Consider the following 7508-nt stretch of genomic DNA (forward strand, 5'->3'; position numbering starts at 1 on the left):
TAAGAACTCATGACACAAATACACTGACATTGCCTCCTGGGCCCCATTACATGGGCCTAGACTTCAAAGTTGTCTATTGGGTCAAGTAGAACTGCCTATTTCTCTAGGAGCCCTGAATGGCTCAATTGTTTGAGTGTCCAACTCTTGATTTCAGCTCAGGTCATGGGCTTTGGGGTCATGGGATCAAGCCCCGCATCGGGCTTCACACTTGGCCAGTGTCTGGGCTTGGGATTCTCCCCCTCCCCTCTCTCTGCCCCTCCTCTCTCTCGCACATGCTCTCTCAAATAAATAAAAACTTAAAAAAAAAAAGAAAAAAGAAAAAGAGAATTCGCCTATTTCTCAAATGTTCTCCCTCCCCCAACCTCCATTTTCTGATACTTCCATGTATCAGTCAGTCAGAGTATTCACTTGGGAAAGCATAACCCATCTCAGGTGTCGGGGACTACCTATATAAGTACTGGGAAAATAAAAAAGCCAGACAGAGGATGGTGACACCACAGAGAGATTAGCAAGAGCAGGGAGCTCTTACAATCCCTGGGTTTGGAGGACCAAGGGCAGGAGGCAGTGTTAACAGTCCCGGAGCAGGGCCAGAACACAAAAGTGGTGCTGCCTCCATGGAGACCCTCCTCTCCTCCCACCCTCAATCTTGCATTGGTGGAAGTTGGCAAGAGAGCCTGGAAAGACAGTTGTAGGGTCAGCCCCTTGCAATATAAGAGTGGAAAGTAGACCTGGAAAGTAGACAAACTGGAAAATGACTGACTCTGAGAATGTCATTTCTGCAGCAAATCAGAGCTCAGAATCCTCAAGGGCAAGGGAGTCAGGTGCTGTCACAAAGCTGGGACCAGTGACTGCCCAGCATTTGCCAAAGAGGGTCCTTGGAAAACTCATTTTAGGAAACTAGCAGTTATGGAAGGGATGGAGGATGGGAAAGAATCTGGGAGAACAAGATGTTTCTGGGGGACATTAGATATGATCTGATTGGCATTTTTACCAGAAAATCTTGGTTGTGGTTTAGAGGACATTCATGCGCATACAGATCTCTTGGAGATTGTGTTAAACTGCAGACAATTAGCAGGCTGGGCTGGAGCTTGAGATTCTGCATTTGGAGCAGGCTCCTAGGTGATGTCAAGGATCCTGGTTCATTGACCACATTGAATGCAAGGATTTAGGCTCTTGAGTTTGTGTAAATGTTGATTGCAAAGATCCAGGAGGGAGAAGGTGTTGATCCAGAAAGAGATAAAGGGATGCATCCTGGCCATCCCCCAGATCTATCTCCTGCTTCAAGTGTTTGGATGGGACCCAGGGACATACTTTCTTTCAGCCTCCAAGAACAGTCCAACCTCTCTTTCAGCTGTGCCATCGTCTCATCGTCTCTGCCTCCAGGATCAGTGAACACAGTTGTGTATGTGCGTGTGTGTGTGTGTGTGTACACATAGCTTTTTATTGCCAACCAACCATGAACTCCCAGATTTGTCAGAATTATTCCACCAAGGTAGAGGCCACTGTCAACCACCTATCAACATGCATCTGTGGGCCTCCCATCCCTACCTCTCTCTCTGGGCTTCTATTTCGACCCCATGATGTGGCTCTGAAGAATGTAAGCCATTTATTCCTGGAGTTGGTCAAGGAGCACCACAAGGGCAGGGGCCATGCCCTCTTCCATGACATGCAGAAGTCGTCCCAGGATAAGTAGGGTAAAAGCCTGGACACCAGGGAAGCTGCGATGATCCAGGAGGAGAACCTGAACCAGGCCCTTTTGGATCTGCATGCGATGGGTTCTGGCCATGCAGACCCTCATCTCTGTAACTTTCTAGAGAACCACTTCCTAGATGAGGAGGTGAAACTCATCAAGAAGATGGTCAACCATTTGACACACCTCTGTAGGCTGGCCTGCCCCCACGCTGGGTGGGTGAGTATCCCTTCCATAAGGCTCACCTCCAAGCATAACTATGGGCCCTGGGGGCTCAGTGGCCCCTTTGGTATTCCCCCTGGTGTCAGGTCTTCTGCCTGAGCTTCTCCCTGAAACTATAAAGAAGCTTTTTAACCACACTGGAACCCTCCCAAGCCCTGGATCAAATGGAAACAATACAAGTTTTCTTGCAGCAAAAAAAGAAAAGAAGATTCTGGAGGATGGGGAAGGAAGGAGATAAGATGCTGGGCATAGATGAAGGGACTGGTTTTAGATGGAAAGAGATCATCTGGGATTACAGGAGGCAGCAAGAGAAGATGGATACAGAACCAGAAGGTTTAGCATCAATAGTTTTGCAAAATCTTCTTGCTCAATGTTAAAAAAAGCTCAGTTCATACAGGTTTCATAACTGTACTTTCAGAACCTTTAATATAGTAACATGTATTGTGAATCAATCAAAGTTTTCCTGATCAAAATTGACTATGGAACCCCTTTTCATGGACACTCAAGGAGCTCACATTCTGGAAAAGAAATCCTGGAAAACACCAACCTACCAGCTATATGCTCAGATATATTGGTTATTGGTTATTGAATAGAGACCATAAGACCTTATCTGACAATGACTTCACAATGATGTTATGAAGATAAGTTTGAAAACTATGTTTCATAGTTAATTTCTCAGTGTAGAGATGCAAACAGCAAAAGGCATAAGTTCCATCAACAGCATAGTCCAGGCTGACATCTGAGAAAGTAGAGCAGACTGTTGTCCAGGAGACCTCCCAGGGTGGCATTTACTTATCATGCTGAATTTAGCAAAACTTTCAGTCTTACAGGCTCAGAGACTGTTTCCTCAACACATCAAAAACAGACATCTCTGGGAAGCAAGTGCATGCACACAAACCAGTATCTCGAGATAGAAACATTAACTACAATTTACTAATATATAACAATGGGACTATATCTGTCACATGGGCCATGATAACCTTATTTGTCCATTCAAGAATATTTACTGATTGCCTGTTATATGCTGGGCCAAGAAATGGGCATAAGGTCTAGGCAGGGCCTATCAGTGTCCTTCCCAGGAACACGGAACTCTTTCCACTGACACTGGTAAACTTGGGGATTAAAGATGCTGGGGATTAAAAGTGTCATAAACACCTGCCTCTGGAGAGAATAAGATGATCATACAAAGAAAAGTGGGACAAAGGGTGTTGAGAACTGAATGGAGAGAGAGTCCTACTGGCAACGAGTCCACAGTTCCATTTCATGAGACCCTAGGTTCCATCCCTTGTAAATCACAGAGCCCTGATCTGGATATCTGCTCTCTAACTTGTCTGGAACAGGACCGATTTGAGGTCATTTAGAGCAGCTGAGGTGCCCTCATGATTCATGAACCTTGACAGAGAAGATGAAAGATACAAGAAAAGCAGGAGAGCTTTCTAAAGTCAATGTCTGCAAAATCTGAGAAAAGAGCCTAAAGAATGGCATTTTCCTCTCTGAGCTTAACAAAGCACGGTATTGCCCCTTTACAGACAAGAAGGATAGAACTGAGCTAGTCTTTTATTTATTTATTTTTAAAGATTTTATTTATCTATTTGTCAGAGAGAGAGATCACAAGTAGGCAGAGAGGCAGGCAGAGAGAGAGGGAGAAGCAGGCTCCCCACCGAGCAGAGACCCTGATGCGGGGCTCAATCCCAGGACCCTGAGATCATGACCTGAGCCGAAGGCAGAGGCTTAACCCACTGAGCCACCCAGGAGCCCCGCTAGTCTTTTAAATATCCAGTTGCAGAATGGATCAGTACCGGCCTGTTTCCATACTTGTTGTTTCTCTTCAGCCCACAGCTGCAGCCCAGCCTCCTGCCCCCAGGCCTAATCATAGCCTGATACAGGAGGCATGTGATTAGCTTGGGTCCCATAAGCTATGCATCAGCACGGACGATATTACCCCACTCTGGCTGCAGTTTTGCAGTTGCGGTAAATGAGCTCTTGTCTCATCAACAGGATCGCATCCCCAGCATCCTAAGCGCTCTGGTTTTTTGGCTTTTGCCTTGTCTCTGATCCTGAATTCTTATTCCGGTATGCCACCTACTACCTCAGTCGGCCTCCTCCTCTGTGGACTGCAGATTCACTCCTCCCCTCAGGCCCGTGGCCGGCATCTAGCCACCCTCTGGCCCATCTACCTGGATTTTGCTCCTGAATTGCTACCTTTCTACCATGCTTCTTGCAACAGTTTCAGGAGACTCAATTAATAACCTCCTACTCTCCTTTCAAGTTCTGAGCCAACCCAGAGATAAACAGTAGGAGTTGGAGAACAAAGTATCATTTTTTAAGTAATAAGAGTGATGGGGGGAAAAAAGTGATATGGAGAAACTGGCATGTTGTATGCCTCACTTACTGTGTAAGTGTACAAGTGTATACACTTGATAGTAATCTTCACTCCAGAATGAAACTTTAAAAAGTATATATATATATATATATATATATATATATATATATATAACGAACTATTCCACAGAGATGGAGACAAAGCATTCCAGTCTAGCCCTTGGGCCCTGATGATGGTCCTAGGACTCAGGTTGGACAGCAGTCCTCAATGACAACTGGCCTGGTAGATCTTACCTAGGATCTTCGTTGGATTCCCCCGGAAGCAGATGCTGAGACAATGACTCAAGGGCAAGTAGTTCATTTAGGAGCTAAAAAACAAAACAAAACAAAAACAAACAAACACCAGTAAGAGGGGAAGAGAGACAGTATGGGAAAGGCAGTCAAATAAAGGAAGCTCAGACATTATCAAGCCAATTACCATGAGGACAACTGGAGCTCACTCACGATGAGGCATTCGGAGCCCGTGTAGATTCACGCTGAAGTATCCTATTCAAGGGATGAGGAGCTTTGGTATTTATACACTAACTTCTATTAATCATTGGTTGAAGACTAGTGTGAAGTGAGGGTCGGGTGAGGGGAGGAACAGCAATTCCTGGACACCACACAGGTGAGCAAAATGGCCTTCAGTGGCCAGACTACAGCCCTTAGACAAAGTTGCAGGTGCCCACAGTTGGAAGTTGGGCAGGTGTGCACAGAGGGAATGTGAATAGAACACTGCTATGGTCACTTAGTCTCTTTGACCCAAGGAGAAGAATCTGGAATGAGAAGCTCCTCTGCTTCCTGCTCAGGGGTGAATATGACTTAGGCTCATGCCACCTCCTCCTGCTCCCCCACCTCCTCCTGCCTTCATGGACCAAACCAGTGATGGAACAGGTCCTCAGGGCAGTGAAGACCTGAGCTGAGCTAGACTGGCCATTCTGGCAGCAGCTATTGGGAGGTCAAAGAAAGAGTGAAATCACAGGCTTGTGTAATCTGAGGGCTTTCCCCTAGGGAAGAATTAACCCCTGATCAAGGAACCTAGGAGGAAGGTAAAAATGTGTCACTTTCCCTAACAAACTGTGGGGCTGCAAGAAATGTTTCTAAAGCAGCAATAATAAAACATTTTGATAAACCATGCAAGATAAAGACTGAAGTATTGCTATTCTCTTTATAGAAGATGGCTCTACAAAAAATGGTGTCAGAGGAAGAAGTAAACAAGGAGTAGACAGAGGTAACACATAGGAAAATGAGTAAAAATAATTTATACCCTCACGTTCTTTCTAGCAGGGCACAGTTCTTACTCACTGGGCCATGTGCCTTTCTCCCTTGAGGCTGCTCTCTGAGCCTCCATTGACCCCCTCCCCCGCCCCTGAAATCTGAGTGTCTCTGGAGTTGGTACACATCTGAACCAGGGGTGGATATGGATCAAAGGTGCTCCCTAGTAGTAATCCCAAGAGATGGTGAATTCCAGATTCTGGATTAGCAGGGAAGTGATGTTGTCTAATCACTCTGCCATGAGTGTTGCATCCCAGCTCATGCCTGCTTGACACCACTGTGGTCGTCATTGTTGGTACTTCACTTAGGTCCCTTTACTTAATGGCCAGTCTGGAGATACTGTGGGTGCTGCTGCTGCTGCGATTTGCTGTGACCTTCCGTGCTCTGCCCTGGGGAATTGCCCTTGGCTTACAGGAGCCACCTCCTAGGATCTCCCTGGAGGGGTTATGTCACCCCACAGGGTAGCAATGACTGAGCAACACTGCAGCGCAAAAGCATCAAGGTGGGGCAACCGTGTGTCCAGTAGAATTTTCTGTGATGATGGGAATACTTCTGTTTGCTCTGTTTGATGCGGGAGCCACTGGCTCCCATGTGGCTACTGAGTACTTGATAGGAGACTAAGGAAGTGAATTTTAAGTTTTAATTCCTTTTAATGAACGTAAATGTAAGTAGGTGGTAGTTACCATATAAGACTGCGCAGATCCAGAACCTGCCATGGATCAGGCCAAGGATAGACTTTGCCTGAGACTACTTGTGTCTTCCCTTTCCCTATCCTCGCTCACTCCCTCCTCCTTTACTGGGTTGTCCTGAGATCACAACCTCAATAAATGAGGTACACTAGACCTCTTATCTCAGAATCTGCTTCTAGGGAGCCCACGGAGATGTTATGTTACAATTATTCAATAGTAGGTTACAGAAAGCTTAAACCCCGAATCGAAGGTGCCCATAGGGGCGCCTGGGTCGTTCAGTTAGTTAAGCTTCTGCGTCTAGCCGGGGGCATGATCCCAGGGTCCTGGGGTGGGGGGGGGGGGTGAGCCCTGCATCCCGGTACCTGCTCAGCCTGGAGCCTGCTTCTTCCTCTCCTCCCAACTCCTGCTCTCTCTCTTGCTATTTCTGTCTCTCTTAAATACATAAATAAATCTTAAAAAAGAAAAAAAAGTGCACATACGAATTCAGGACCAGTCAGAATGTTTTTAGCAGAAAATATAAAAGAATCTCAAACTCATCAGGCTAAACAAGGAAATACCTGGAAGTCCAAGGATAGGACAGCTCCAGGATAATTCTACGACTCAATGCCATCTTGCCACTGTGCCATCTTGGTGGGCAGGCTTCACCTTTGCACTGGTCTCTGGCTCATTGTCACAAGGCGGCTATCCTGGTGCCAGCCTCCACACCCAGACAGAGCCAAGTCCGGGGTGGGGCGCGGGGTGGGGGCGGGGGGGGGTTTCTTGCACTTTTTTTTTTTTTAAAGACTTTATTTATGCACTTGACAGACAGAGATCACAAGTAGGCAGAGAGGCAGGCAGAAAAAGAGGGGGAAACAGGCTCCCTGCTGATCAGAGAGCCCGATGCGGGGCTCGATTCCGGGACCCTGAGACCATGACTGAGCGGAAAGCAGAGGCTTAACCCACTGAGCCACCCAGGCGCCCCTCCGCACTGTTTTGTTTGTTTGTTTTAAGATTTTATTTACTTATTTGTCAGAGAGAACAGAGAGAGAGGAGAAACAGGCTCCCTGCTATGCAGACGGCCCGATGCGGGGCTCGATCCCAGGACCCTGAGACCATAACCTGAGCGGAAAGTAGAGGCTTAAGCCACTGAGCCACCCAAGCACCCCTCCGCGCTGTCTTTTAAGAGCGAGAAAACTCTTTCCCAGAAGCGGCCTGCGGCCTTCTCCTCAGCTTCATTGGTCAGAACTGCATCACATGGCCATATCTAAACCAATCCCTGAAAAGGGGGGAGG

This window comes from Martes martes (genome assembly GCF_963455335.1).
Source record: "Martes martes genome assembly, chromosome: 1".
In the NCBI taxonomy this organism is placed as follows: domain Eukaryota; kingdom Metazoa; phylum Chordata; class Mammalia; order Carnivora; family Mustelidae; genus Martes; species Martes martes.